The sequence below is a fragment of the Malus sylvestris genome, chromosome 9 (assembly GCF_916048215.2).
Source record: "Malus sylvestris chromosome 9, drMalSylv7.2, whole genome shotgun sequence".
NCBI lineage: Eukaryota > Viridiplantae > Streptophyta > Magnoliopsida > Rosales > Rosaceae > Malus > Malus sylvestris.
In genome coordinates this window covers 30,466,798-30,481,882 of record NC_062268.1, presented here as the reverse complement: position 1 = coordinate 30,481,882, position 15,085 = coordinate 30,466,798, and the positions used below count along the sequence as shown (strand labels likewise).

The window sequence follows — 15,085 nt, the reverse complement described above, 5'->3', positions numbered from 1 at the left end:
TCACTGCACATAATTAACAGTGGCCTTAATTGGTTTAGTGTTGAGGCTGACTTTCCTGTATTGGATTTGTTCCATGGATAAATCATAAAATGCTGACTAAATCTTCTTTCAATAAAAAAATATAAGAATATAGACCAAAAACATATATCTAAATAAATAAATAAACTATTAAGTTATGTAATTTAATTTTAATAAATCATGCATGGCCGGCTGGGGTTGGAATTTTAGTGACGTATCTTTGTTCGAAATGGTTACTTGTTTGACCTTTTTGCCACCCCAAAAATTTTGCTTTACTCCTTCGGGGGTTTCTTATGCACATCCGATAAACATCCAATGAATTCAGTTCTAAGGTAGCAATAACCTAATATAGTAAGAGATCAATAAGTCTAGTCAAAATCAAAGATTAGTTACAGTTTTAAAGGTGCAAAAGTTTTCTTAATTGAGAATAAACGATAGCGAGTTCTATTAATAATTGAAAAGTATAATAGTAGTAGGGTATCGTGGATAATATTCGGGAGAACTTCAAACCCAAACGACTTGTGATCGGAGAATAAGGAATGACTGCTGTAAGAAATGTTTATTCACTCAATACAATTACAATTCTAAACGAAATGTTGTTGATGTTGATGATTAGATTATTACTTAAGTGTTGATTAATGCGCTTATTTCATATTGGTGACACATCATATAAGGATGGTAATCCCTCTTAAGCCAGGAGAATCCTTGAGGAAATCAAGGAAATAATTTTGTTCCTTTTGGAATATGATTATTTGCGGTGCAAACTAATTCCTTGATTACAGAGATTCCCAGGATACTATCCTAATTGGAATACCATTAGGAGTTGATTACTTAAGGGATAAACAGGTCTTTCTTGACGGAACAAATCCCACCTTCCAATCTAAGAGATTCGGAATCTCCAATCCCAAGGTCCAATTGAGAACCCTGGCCTGATCTGAGCCACTAGGTTTGGTGCCCCATAGCCATTTCGGCCACTACACGGTTGTTTGGATCCAAAACGACATTTTTGGCCGAGGGTGATTATAGGCTCGACCCAATATATAGGACATTAGGTATCTTAGAATATTCTCAAGAAAGCCCAGCCCAATGAGGTTCAAACGAATCCTATAAGAACACAGCCTTATCTGAATAGAATGGTCGGCCGAGTCCTAGTATAACAAGGAGTCCTCAAAGGCCAGTTATGCTTCGAATAAGAAAAGATTCCAATAATCAAGAGTTGAATCTGGAGGATAATAGGGTTGAATTTAGAATCCTACATGAACTAGGGTTGGCTGAAACCTATTTGGGTTTGATCAAGGAATTATAGTCCGAATGAGACTCTACTTTGGCCATGCGGAACTGCTACTATAAATAGAGAGGGGAGGGCATCATTCAAGGCTCTTCAAATCAACACACAAATCTGCCTTGTGCAAATTCTCACTCTACACGAAACCTCTCAAGCACCTTGAGATATTTTTATTTTACCTTTTTCCGCCAACACATCTTCAGTTTGGATAAACAATAGTGTGTTGGCAACCGACAACATCTTCAATTTGGATAAACAGCACTAGAGGTGTAGAATTAGCTGACCAATGAGCACCTTCAGTTTGGATAAACAACATTGCTTTGAAACTGACTGGTTATCTATCTAAGTCTTGGTCAACAAGGAATCTTTGAGTCCTTATTGGAAGAGGTCATCTCATTAGCCTTCTTGGCGAAGTGTGATGTTACCAGGAAAGCCGAATTTGATATTTTATGATTGGATACTCACAAGTGCATTTCAGAGTTCAACATTTAGACGGCCAAACCATATGTACAATCAAAACACACATCTCTTTCGAGTACTTATGTCCCTATAGTCTGGTATTGATTCGACGCACTTATATTCTCACGAATATAATTATAGTCACTAAACCCGACGCCGACGATTCTTGAACTTCGCAAAACTAGCAGCTTTGTCTTTAGGCTCTAGAACTCGAAAGCTGAGACATGTTCCTTCCTCGGCGGTAGTGGCAAGATCAAAAGTCAGCAGCGCGCCAAATGCCACATCAACATTCATTCACTCCCCGGCTGAGCTCGGCCGACTAGTTGGCATGCCCTGCATTCAACTGAATGACGTAATTAGCTTATTAGCTATTCGGACTGCGTCCCACATTGGATAGGTAGTTTTTAAGGTCAACAGCAGTCGAGGCCCAAAACTCATGGTCCCACAGCTTTTCGCATTGATCTTTTGTCTATACAAATTGGTTGGCGCTGTTGATATATCTAAACCAATGCCTTCTTAATTTCTTTCTAATTCTTTTGAAAGATTGACCACTATTCCAAATCCGGCCTTCAATGTTTTGTACGAGAAGGATCAGAACATAATAATCTAGATGAATTCAATTTTCTCCAATGACCTAATTTTTTCACCGTTGGTGTTTTTCTAGATGATTTCAATTTTTTTCAATGACCTAATTCTTTTCACCGTTGTTGTTCAATCTTCATACAAATTATGACTTAAATCTTTAAAAATGATTTCTTCAATTTCTTGGTCACATATTTACCCACCGCTCTTTTTTACAATTTGTGTAGAAAGGAAATTTCCTCAATTTCATATTATCATCAACAAATTAAGCAGTATTTTAATGCTCCAACTGCTACTGATGTGACGATTGATGATCCAAATTAGTTTGTCAATATAAGAATATTTTTTCAAGGTGAAGAATATGAATTTTTAGGGTTGAGTTAAATAAAAGAAGAATTTTGTGAATACTTGCGAGCAACTATTTTGATCCATTAATTTTCTAGTTGAGTAATTATCTTCAATACGAGTTTAGTCCAAGTAGCATTATTATTTTTTTCATATAAAACGATGTATTTTAGCAATATTTGTATCCTAAAAGAATATGTCACTTAACCGTACATAAGCTAATACAATAAAATATGTTTCTTGATTTGTTTAATTAGACTGACATATTTCACACTCGCATCGCAATTTCTGCTTTTGTGATCATTTCTTGTTTTTGTTCATTGATTTTTTTTTAATTTATTTGGGAGTAGCCATAATTTGGTCGTATTAGGAGTAGCCACAATTTAGACGATGTGGTTTTAGTGTAAAACTGAAACTTATTTCGGTTCAGTTCGGAACGGTTTTGGGGTAAGAACCGTAATGGATTATTATTTGATTTTTGTTTGGTTCGATTTCAAACAGTTTTGGTTTCGGCTTGTGCCTCACTTGTAGCAAGTCACTACTTCGGTTTTGGTTTCGGCTTGTGCCTCACTTGTAGCAAGTCACTACTTTGGTTTTGGTTTCATGCAATTCAACAAAAAAGTTTTGGTGTGTTTCTTTGTTTTTCTCTTAGCGGGTTTTGGCTCCGACTCTCCGCTTGTATTCTTTTATTTTCACTTTTCTTTATTTAATAAATTTGGAGATAGGGGAAGGTGGGGGGGGGTCATTTTTTCAGGGAGTTAGCCATTTCTAATTGCTATGAAAGGGAAGGAAGTAGCCTACTTGTAGTTGATGACTAATCCTGGTGTATTGGTTCTTTCTTCCAACATTGTGTGGGTTTAGAGAGTAAGGTTTCTACTTTTGTAGTTTGACAGCCAAGTCTTACGCGTAGCTCGACTAGCCAAATCCATTATCATTTTTTCAAAAAAAAAAAATCGCTACTTTGAAATTTTGAATCATCCAACCCTTTTCCTCCCCCTTTTTTGGACACTTATTCTTTGAAGGTTTAGGAGGCCATTGAGCATGTGAACTGGCTTGAGAAGATATATGAGCTTGAGAATGCAATACTTGGATAGACCCTAGACGTTGTGAAAGCGAAAGCAATTGATGAGAAGTCATGGAATATTGTGAACTAAAAGCTTGATATTGTTTTGGAGAAGTAAGAAAGGCGATGCTTGAATTTGAATTGGTCAACTCTACACAATACTAAAACATAAAAATATAACTTACATTAGTTGTTATAAACTTTAAAAAGTCTAAATTTATTTTGTTATATATGTTGTTCGGTTCGGTTTTAGATTATTAGTAATTGTTCGATGCAGTTCAGTTCGGTTTGAGTTTTGGTTTTGGTTTTTAGCTCAAGTGCCCATCCTAGAATTTCTCTCAATAGAAGAAAATAATATAAAAAAAATAAAAAAAGAGTTTAAAGGAAACACGGAAGTTCAAAATCGGAAAGCTTCTTATTATTTCTCGAAACAAAATAGTGTATTAGCTTTTAAAGAAAATGTTATTAGCACTCTTAAAATTTTATTTTACACTCTTTACAAATGTATTTTTCTTTCAAATTATAAAAAATATAAAATGTAAGATAAAATTTTAAAATACCAATAACAACTTCTGCTTTTAATGCAGTTAAAAAGACATGGAGAGAGATGTAGATGTGCCTTCCCCTTGGGGGAAGGTGGGTGGAGAAATTGGAGTGGAAGCAAGGAAACCCAGAAATACCAAAGCCGTGTGGGTCCCAAAAAAATATAACCAATCCCGAGCCTTGTACAAATTCTCTCTCTTTCCTCAAAAAGTCCCGATTCAAATCTTTTATCCCGAGCCTTATAAACCCTTCTTCCTCCTCTGCCTCTCCTCACAAAAGTCCTCTGTCCTAGCTCCCCTGCTTCTTCTTCTTCTTCTGCCACCCAAGAACTTCATATCCGCACGCAAACAATACACCCTACACTTCGTCGGCGCGGATATTCGTTACTTGCCGTCTCCTGCTCGCTCTCTTTGTTGATTTCAAGTTTCTGCATTCAGATAATTCAGATGGGTTCTTCAAGAATCTGCGCTTTCGGCATCCGATTCTGTTTTTTGTTCGATCGGATCAGCTATTGAAATCGAAACCCAGATTCCAAAAATTCAATCTTTTATTTTTTATTTGTTTTTTGTTTATTTTTTCCTTAGGCCAAAACTTTCATCTGGTACTTAAATTTTCATCTCTTCTGTTTTTCTGATTTGAATTCTCGAATCATCGGATTCGATTTCCCTTTTTCTTGCGTGACCCATCTCAATTTGTTTCTTGAATTTCCTATATTTGAGAGTTTCAAAGAGAAAGCGAGCAGGTAAAGCAAGCAAGCGAGCAACAATGTCTTCACCAAAAAAGAGTGGTAAGTCTAAGATGGAGACAAGCGGAGAATGGGAGGCGAACAAAGACAAGGAGCTTGATTTTTCCTTCGAGAGACCGCCATGGAAGCCCGGTTTTAGTGAGGCTTCAACGGCGTCGAATAGGCCTCTCAAGAAAGTCAAGAGCCCTGAAAGGCAAGACCCAATTCAAGCTTCACCTTCTTTAGATCATCATCAAACACCTTCGCCAATCATTGCTCCCCATCCATCTTCTTCCTCTTCAAAAATAGTTTTTCCTTTTTCTTTCGACGGGTCTCAACAGCCTATGATGCAATTCCCCCACCAGTTCAACCCCACAAATTTGCCTATGTTTCCCTCACCAATTCAACAGCAACTGCAATAAAATCCTCAGCAAATGATTTCTTTTGAATCCCAGCAGCAGCAGCAGCAGCAGCAGCAGCAGGGGATGAGTTATCCACCGCCTTTTGTCGGAGAGTCGGTGAGTTGGCAGCAGCACCAGAAAATGCTTCAGCATTGGAGTGACGCTTTAAATTTGAGTCCAAGAGGGAGGGTGATGATGAACAGGTTGGGACCAGATGGCAGGCCAATGTTTCGACCCCCGGCAATGCCTTATAATACTACAAAACTTTACAGGGGAGTGAGGCAACGGCATTGGGGCAAATGGGTAGCTGAAATCCGCCTTCCTCGAAACAGGACTCGCCTCTGGCTTGGCACCTTCGACACAGCTGAAGATGCCGCCATGGCTTACGACCGCGAGGCCTTCAAGTTGAGAGGAGAGAATGCCAGGCTCAATTTCCCTGAGCTTTTTCTCAACAAAGACAAATCAGATGTTTCAGTTTCATCAGCTCCGAGTTCAGCTGCTACTTCGCCTCCAAGGCATGAGGGTTCAAAACCAACCAGGAACCGCAAGCAACCTCAAAAAATCAAGAGCAGCGCTTCGAATATAGAGGCAATGCCACCGCCACCAATTCCACATACCCAAGAAGAGAATAGTACTGACAATGATTCAGGACTGGAGTCGAACGAGGCTAAAGCGATTGACGAAGTTGAGGTGAATATCGATGGTGCTGGAGGAGGGAGTTCACAGCAAAAGGAAATTGTTTGGGGGGATATGGCAGAAGATTGGCTTAATGCAATTCCTGCAGGTTGGGGTCCAGGTAGTCCTGTGTGGGATGATTTGGACAACAATCTTTTGCTGCAATCACATCTCCCTTTTACCAATCCAAACCAGCAGGACTATAACATTAACATTAATCCTCAACAAGCGATTCAGAATTCAGGTTCGGGTTCGGGATCTGGTTCCTCTTCTTCCTCTTCACATCCCACGAAGAACCTCTTTTGGAAGGACCAGGATTGAAAAGTTCATTTATTTTAAATTTGAGCTTTGCACTTCACACTCACACGGTCACTCCTCTAGGTTGTAGAACTAGTTTTAGCCCATTTCGCTCATCATTTCTCACTCGTTCCATTTTTCCGGAACCCTGTCAGAAATTGCATTTCAAACTCCTCCCTTATGCATCTTAGACATCAGTTTAGTCGTCATCCCCCCTCCTACTTTGTCATCACAGCTGGTTGCCGATTTTCGAAAAGCAACCTATGATCCTAGAAGCCTTGTGACTTTTTATTCCAAGGGATCTTTGAAGCTTTAAGTTTCGTACCAATCTGCTGCACAAAGGCTGCTTTTTTTGTCTTTTTTTTTCAGGCCTTTCAGCAGTGGTGGCAATCTGGTTCATGCTTTTTTTTGGGCCATGCCTTAGTTTTTGTTGCTAGAGAGTAGAACTATAGTCAATCATCTTGTAAAGTAAATAATATAGTATGCGTAGGTAGGAAGGGTCACCGCTGTGTATTGTTCACGAGCATGTTTTTAGTTTTTATTTTGGGTGTGTCGATGTAGTAGATTAGTAAAGGCTGGACCGCAGTAGAGAGAGACGGTTTTGTGATCTCCTTCTCTATCGGTCCGACCATCACGAGCTCTCGTCTTTCAGCTCCTGGGATGGAAAAGCCAAATTATATATAGGATTTGTACGTTTTGGATGTGATTATCCTTTGTCATATTATGTATTTGTAGCTGTACTTATACAAAGACTACTCCTCTCTTTTATGCATTATTATCGTGTGTGAGCCTTCAGTTTCTACTGCTTCTCTTGATTTATCTTGTTCTTTCTCATTTTATTGCCATTGAGATTGCATGTGTGTGCAGGCTTCAAATATAATTGTGTGGATGAGTGGTGGTAATCTTTTAACTTGTCAATGTCAACACACTAGAAATATTAGTTTAAAATTCAAAGTGGAGTTTCCTCAACAAAATATAAATAAACCAAATTAAATATAAAAAAAAAGGCATTCAAACTATAGTGAATTAAGACTATGAATGATAGGTTTGTATGGTAAATATGACAGCTGATGAAGTGCTATTAAATGATTGAAAGTATTTTTAGAAAAAAATATATTTTTGAATTCCAAAAATACTTAAAGTACTTTTTACAAGAAGCATCAGTTTTTTCCAATTAACAACTGGGTAAGACATTGTGGCACTAGCTTGTATCTCCCTTTTTCTACCCAAAACAAGCGGCTACTTTTGGATTTTCTCCTCCATTTCAAAATCATTTCACCCAAATTCATCACTTTAGTCATATTTCTTCATCCAACTTCCCTCCTCAATTACGTGACGCCACATCGCTAAGACCCACCCACCTACCAACAAGGAAACTAAGGTAAGAACTAGGAACACCTCATTAAGCTTATATACCTCACACGCCTAAGTTAAAATTCTAAATCCGCCACTGTTAATGACACAACTAGCAAGGATCTGCCCCAAAATTTCCTTAAAACTCCTCCCTTGCGATGAATGTGACCAATTCTTCCTTTCAAAACAGAATATGGCCTACTCTTTACCAGCACCGTTTTTCGGTTATATTGCATAATTGCAGATGCACTTGATATTTTGGGAATTCGTCTAACATTTGACCTTTAAGCACTATGAACAAAAGGACCTCGTCAGCACCCGCACCTGCACGACGGTCGTCCAATCACCTACCTAATTTATTTCGAATACATTTGTAACTTTCAGCTTTTAGGTATCAAATTTTTTTAATATGTTTTAGAATATCTTTACGTATTGGGATTTTTAGTAGTTAGAATCTTCTCATTGGATCCTTATCCAATATTGGAGGACAAAATGTATAAGATATCTCATAACATTTCATTGACTTTTTATTAATTCAAAATTTGAATGAGATAAATTGAATTGAGGAATAGTTGAAATGAGAAAGAGTGAGAATAATTTTCTTATTAAAGTTGTTTACTAAAGCGCGATAATGAATGACGTTAATTTTATATAAGTTATTTATTATTATTATTATTATTATTATTAGTTAACAAACGGTATTATTTATACTAAAAAAAATGAGAGAGTGAGATAAGCTTTACAATGAGCTTGACACGCTAATGTGGTTCAACTTCGTATTTGGTGAGATTCGAAACTAAAACCTCTCACTTACAAATAATAAAAAAATCTTTAGACCGTAGTGTTAATGACTAATGATTAACTTGAATGAGAACGAAAATAATACAATTGATAAAAATATTAGAGAAATTCCATAAATAAATAAAAAATGTTAGAAAACGAAGAGCACTTTCGACATTAATTGTTTTGATCTTTTGAGAGGAGTGACTGAGTGAATGATGGTGGGAGGTGGGGCCGGTCGTCGCCGTCCCATGAGATGAATCCAAATTTCTTACTTGTGACGGCAAGATAACGATCAAGTAGTGACAGAAAACATGATTTAATTACAAATCATATGGCTATTTCCCTATTTAAATCAATGAAAGTTACCCTTAAATTAATATGAAAAAATCAAAATTTCTGAAATAGTGGTGAGAGTGAGCCAGAGCCAGCCATTGTTTGAGGAATCGGATCCTCTCCGGATCCATCAAAATTAAGTCCACTAATCAATAAATTCGAACCGCTGAAATTTGATCCAACGGTTACAATTATTATAACTTTAGGGGGATGGTTTTCCTATTTGTATCTGTTGGATCAAATTTCAACGATTCAAATTCATTGATTAGTGGACTTAATTTTAAAGAATACGAAAGGGATCCGGTTCCATTGTTTGATAAACAAACCGTTTCATTCAACCATAATCTAAATATTTTAATTTAATTATGTCACAGGGACTGCTTCAAGATAATGATGATTATGTTGCCCATGAGTGTGTAGCTTACACATGTCTTTGAAACTTTTTTATTCCAAAATTATGTACTTCTCCAAATGTTTGTGGAAGATCGACAATGACAGAGAACTAAATTAAGATTTAGAAAACCTTTTGAAAACAAAAATAAGAGTTGACACTTTAAAAATTTCTTCATGCTTTTCTCACAAGTGTATTCCTTTTTAGCTAAATAAAATATGTTTCAAGCGCCAATAATAAGTTTCTTACATCGTGTCTCTTCCAGTTCGTCCCAAAAAAAAACTCTACAACTTTTTCTCCTCCAGTTGTCGGCCCCTTGCTATGGCTTCGGGTCAGTGGTAGACCCCTTTTCTACGTTTTTTTTTCTTTCTCCTTCATGCTTGCCTTATCCAGGCCTTCCCCTTCCCGAACCAAGATTCTCTCCTGAGCATTTCCCTAGGAATCCCGCAATCTTGTCCGTTCATCGTGTATCGTGCGGTCAGAAATCATTTAAAATTTAAATTTTAAAATTCAAATATGAATAGTACCTAACGAAAACTGACCGCACGATATAAAATGAACGGACAAGATTGCGGGATCCCTAAGATCCCTAGGGAAATGCTCAGGAGAGAATCCTGATTCCCCCTTCCCCATCTCTTCACCTTATGTTTTGGAGCAACCCTCCATAGTTTAATAGAGCTCCATCCCAAGTAGGGATGGAGAACGGTTATGACGGGCGGGTTGCCGCAGTTATTTATCTATAATCGTTTATTCTCATACCCGCATAACCGTTTACCGGTTGGATAATTGTCTAAACTGTGAAATCTCGTTCCTGGATTTCACTGTTATAATCTACGTATTTGTACTATTGAGATTTTATATTATTTCTCGAGAATTTATTTTAAATTGTTTGGATTTAGATTTTAATTAAACTAGTTACGAAAAGTGAATTTTAGAAAATAATTATTTAAAATTCGTTGACCTTTGAGGTCACAAGTAACGTTTTCGAATAGGTCTCGAAGCCACGAGAGCATAGGCGAAAGTCGTTTACGAGTCCGAGTTATAGCGGTATAGTTACAGACGTTTGAAGTTGTGATACTATAGATTTTAAAAATTATTTAGACTCCCACTTTGTGGGAAAGAGAACCAATCAGATTAGTGGACTTAATTTTAAAGAATTCGAAAGGGATCCGGTTCCATTGTTTGATAAACAAACCGTTTCATTCAACCATAATCTAAATATTTTAATTTAATTATGTCACAGGGACTGCTTCAAGATAATGATGATTATGTTGCCCATGAGTGTGTAGCTTACACATGTCTTTGAAACTTTTTTATTCCAAAATTATGTACTTCTCCAAATGTTTGTGGAAGATCGACAATGACAGAGAACTAAATTAAGATTTAGAAAACCTTTTGAAAACAAAAATAAGAGTTGACACTTTAAAAATTTCTTCATGCTTTTCTCACAAGTGTATTCCTTTTTAGCTAAATAAAATATGTTTCAAGCGCCAATAATAAGTTTCTTACACCGTCTCTCTTCCAGTTCGTCCCAAAAAAAAACTCTACAACTTTTTCTCCTTCAGTTGTCGGCCCCTTGCTATGGCTTCGGGTCAGTGGTAGACCCCTTTTCTACGTTTTTTTTTCTTTCTCTTTCATGCCTGCCTTATCCAGGCCTCCCCCTTCCCCATATCTTCACCTTATGTTTTGGAGCAACCCTCCATAGTTTAATAGAGCTCCATCCCAAGTAGGGATGGAGAACGGTTATGACGGTCGGGTAGCCGCAATTATTTATCTATAATCGTTTATTCTCATACCCGCATAACCGTTTACCGGTTGGATAATTGTCTAAACTGTGAAATCTCGTTTCCGGATTTCACTGTTATAATCTACGTATTTGTACTATTGAGATTTTATATTATTTCTCGAGAATTTATTTTAAATTGTTTGGATTTAGATTTTAATTAAACTAGTTACGAAAAGTGAATTTTAGAAAATAATTATTTAAAATTCGTTGACCTTTGAGGTCACAAGTAACATTTTCGAATAGGTCTCGAAGCCACGAGAGCATAGGCGAAAGTCGTTTACAAGTCCGAGTTATAACGGTATAGTTACAGGCGTTTGAAGTTGTGATACTATAGATTTTAAAAATTATTTAGACTCCCACTTTGTGGGAAAGAGAACCAATCATATTTTTAAAAGGTTAGGAGCTGCCCAATCAGGAGGAGGGGAAGGAGGGGAAAGGAGGGACCCGAAATGGGTCATTTTTGACCCGCGAACCACCATTTTTGACCCGGCCATATCTCCTTCATACGAACTCCGTTTTGGGTGATCTTGGTGTCCATGGAAAGCCCTTGATGAGCCCTACATCCTGGTAGTGTTATATTTCCCAATTTCTTTCCCATTTTTCTAGTTCGAAGCCACAAACCCACGGGTGTTCCGGCGGCTTTATCCCTTTTCCCGGTGGTTCTGGCAAGTTTCACCATCCATGACCACCACCAAAAGACTTCCCTCAACCCCAGGAACAAAGCCCAAGCAGTGTTGGAGGCGTCGGAGTTCGATTGGAAGCCGAATCAAAGCACACCCTTTTCTAGGGTTTCGGCGGGTTTAAGTGAAATTGAGATGTTTTCCGGCCAAATTGGACTTGGCCACAGGTATAAAGTTTGTTTTACTCTTTGAGATATTCATTTCTGTAATTTTTGGTTATTTTTAAAAGTAGTTGAATTTTCCGGCAAGTTGGAGTGGCCAACCATCACCCGCAGCAGCGAGTGCGGCTATGGCCTGGCCAGTGGGCCGACGATGTCCTTTTAAGTTCAATTAGATGCCCTGATTTGATAATTGATATCCTTATGATATGGTTTGATTGTTTGAACTTAATTTCATTACGATACGTGGTTAGGTCAAAATATGATTCGACAATCTGACCGTTGGATCGTCATCAAACCTTAATGCGTGATAGAACATAATATTTTTTTATCATAGAAACTTATGGATCGATAATCCGACGTACGGATCTCCCTAATTGGATTTCTAAGTTGGTAAAATTAAATGTCGACCGCCACTTGAATTTTGAAATTGGCGGAGATCCGACCGTCGGATCGTGTTGAGATTTTAGTATGTTGTTATTTGAGCATAATGTGGACTTTGGAAAGTTACGGATCCCAAATCCAATGTGTGGATCTTCCGGATTGAATTGTGGACCCTACCTTCGACCGAGAGTTGACTTTTGGTCAACATGTCTCGAAACGTCCTAATTACTAAAATTAGTACTACGGGGGACTAAGTGAAGTCTAGTGGGCCTAGATTGGTTAGAAAATGACTTGAATATATGTGATATGGTTATTACCTTAATTTCCTATGTTAGTATCCTTTGTGAAGATGAAGTGGTTTTATAAATGTGATTTTTATATATTTAGCCAAAGGCCTATGATTATTAAACATGATTTGGCTTGGTACTGATGATGGTTGTGACATATGTGAGTTAAATTATCTTTTTAGTAATGTGATTCATGTGTATGATTATTTTTATGATAATGTGATCCTAGAATCCTATTAGAAGTGTATTGTAGCACTTATATGCTTGGGTGACATATTAGTGGTGACCTTGAGAAGTTGATGGTGTATATGATTACGTTGTAACTCATAGCGGTTGAGATGTGGATAAGTTGAGGTGTTGAATTTACTACACTATGTAGTACTTGTACATTGATGGTCCTGCTTGGTATATTCGCGTTGGGGGACCATATGCATTCTAGAAGTGAGGAGGATTAGTTGTACTGGGTACATTTGATGGGGGAATCATATGCTTGTTTGGATTCCGTTTAGTGATGTTCCGAAATCGTATCCTGTTTCGGATTCCGTTGAGTGATGGTCCAGAATCGTATCCAGCTTGTATCTCATCGAGTGGTTCGATTATATATGCATGGTACTTCGAGATTCCGTTGAGTAATGGTCCGAAATCGTATCTTGGTCTGGATTTCGTTGAGTGGTTTGGAATCCCTTTGGTGTCTTGTCTTTGGTCCCTTGGATTTGTTTTCAGCTTCAGAGATGTAGGCTTCGGTCGAACTGTGTCGCTCTAGCCTTACTTTTCATGGTGTTGTATGAGATTATGATTATGAGCTGTTGTGATTTGTTTCAGACGAACCGTTGGATGTCTGGGTGACTCCTTCGGAGTTGTTAAAGTTCCTTGGTTAAATTTATAAAATGATATGTTACTGCATTCATTGATTAAACAATTAAATGCTAAGATCACGTATCTTTGATTCATGATTAATTAATTGATGTGATTGTGGAATGATGTTGGGTATGATTGAGATTATTATGATTAGAGTAATTGATTAATGTGACTTGAGAATAACATTGTGCTTCGTTGGTTCTTTGATATGTTACATACTATGATTTGCGGTATTAAGTGAAACAAAGTGATTTATATGATGGAGGAATTGGAATGTATTTGTGTGAGAATGGGTTACATGCGTGTATGAAAGATGATAATTGTTGTTTGACGTAAGGTTGATGTGTAATATGGTGCATTATGATTTTTCTGTTAGAAGTATTTTACGGAAAGAATAGAGTTGACGATTGGTGAACTACAAATGGCTTGATCCCTTTTGAGGGTACGTAGGCAGTCTAACGAGGAGGTTAGATGCATCCATAAAGTATAAGAAAAATTATCACGAAATTCGAATCTTGATTTGTGCATTGTCCATATCCCGGAGCCGGGGTATGTGAGTGATACGGGTATTTGGTAACGTCACGTGTCGATCCTGGACGTATGTGGGGATCGGGGCGTGACATAAACTGTTATACCCATACCCATAAATGTTTATAAACGGTTAACCATACCCATAACCATGTACCCATTTAACCGTAACTATTTAGTACCCGTTTATCCATTTATCATTTTTAAACATGTTTATCCTTTCTTTTTTACCATTTACTCATTTTTCACCTGTCTACATGTTTTTTTAACAACTTGAAAATTAAAAAAGAAAAATTTGTCATAATTTTCTTTTTCTAACAATTAAACACCGTTATAGGTACATTAATCATACATTTTCTCATTTTAATTTTTTAAGTCCTTATACCATTCCAATAATTAAAATAATAGTTTACAGACAATATTTTTAACTATTAGTAATGAAGGTAATATAAAATATGCTAAGTATTCTTGGGTTATGAAAATTGTTAAACGACAGTATTTTTGGGTTATTTAACTCAGAATGTAAAATATTAACATAATATATATAATGGACCATGAAATTTAAAGTAGTTAAGGAAAACTATAGCATATTAGCTATAGAAATCATGCACTATAGTCAATAGCATTGATCTAAGTTTTGTCCGAAAGGAAACATGGTTTGTGTTAATTTTACATATATAAAATAAATAGGTAAATGATTACTCGTTTATAACCGCGGTTAATACCCATAACCGCCCATTTAAATTTCGCGGGTAAACGGTTATACCTATAACTGTTTATTTATCTAAATGGTTACCTATAACTGGCATCGTGAAATTTAAATGGGCGGGTAACCGTTGTTACTCATAACCGATGGTTATTTGCCCATCCCTAATCCCAAGTCCTCCTCTACATTCTCTTTTTGAGTTTATATCTTATGGTGGGTCGAAACACCTTCCGCTGTGTTAATGCTCAAAATTTGTAGGTTAAAAAACTAAAGCAATTAACCCTCGATCGGCTCAGGAGTAGCTGATTAATTCGCGAAGCAATCTTTGAAGGTTTTGGGGGAATTCCTGGTCATATGGAAATAAAAATTGCGCCCGAAAAATCCTCCCATGAAGGCATTGTGACCCAGTCCCTCCTTGCATCCCTTACACCTTGCATACTCGTTGT

The 15,085-nt window shown here is 37.2% G+C and overlaps 1 pseudogene; it reads left to right on the top strand.

The window, feature by feature from the left end:
• Nucleotides 1–4,526: 4,526 nt before the first annotated feature.
• On the top strand, nt 4,527–7,167 carry LOC126634314 (ethylene-responsive transcription factor ERF054-like; annotated as a pseudogene).
• Nucleotides 7,168–15,085: the final 7,918 nt, after the last annotated feature.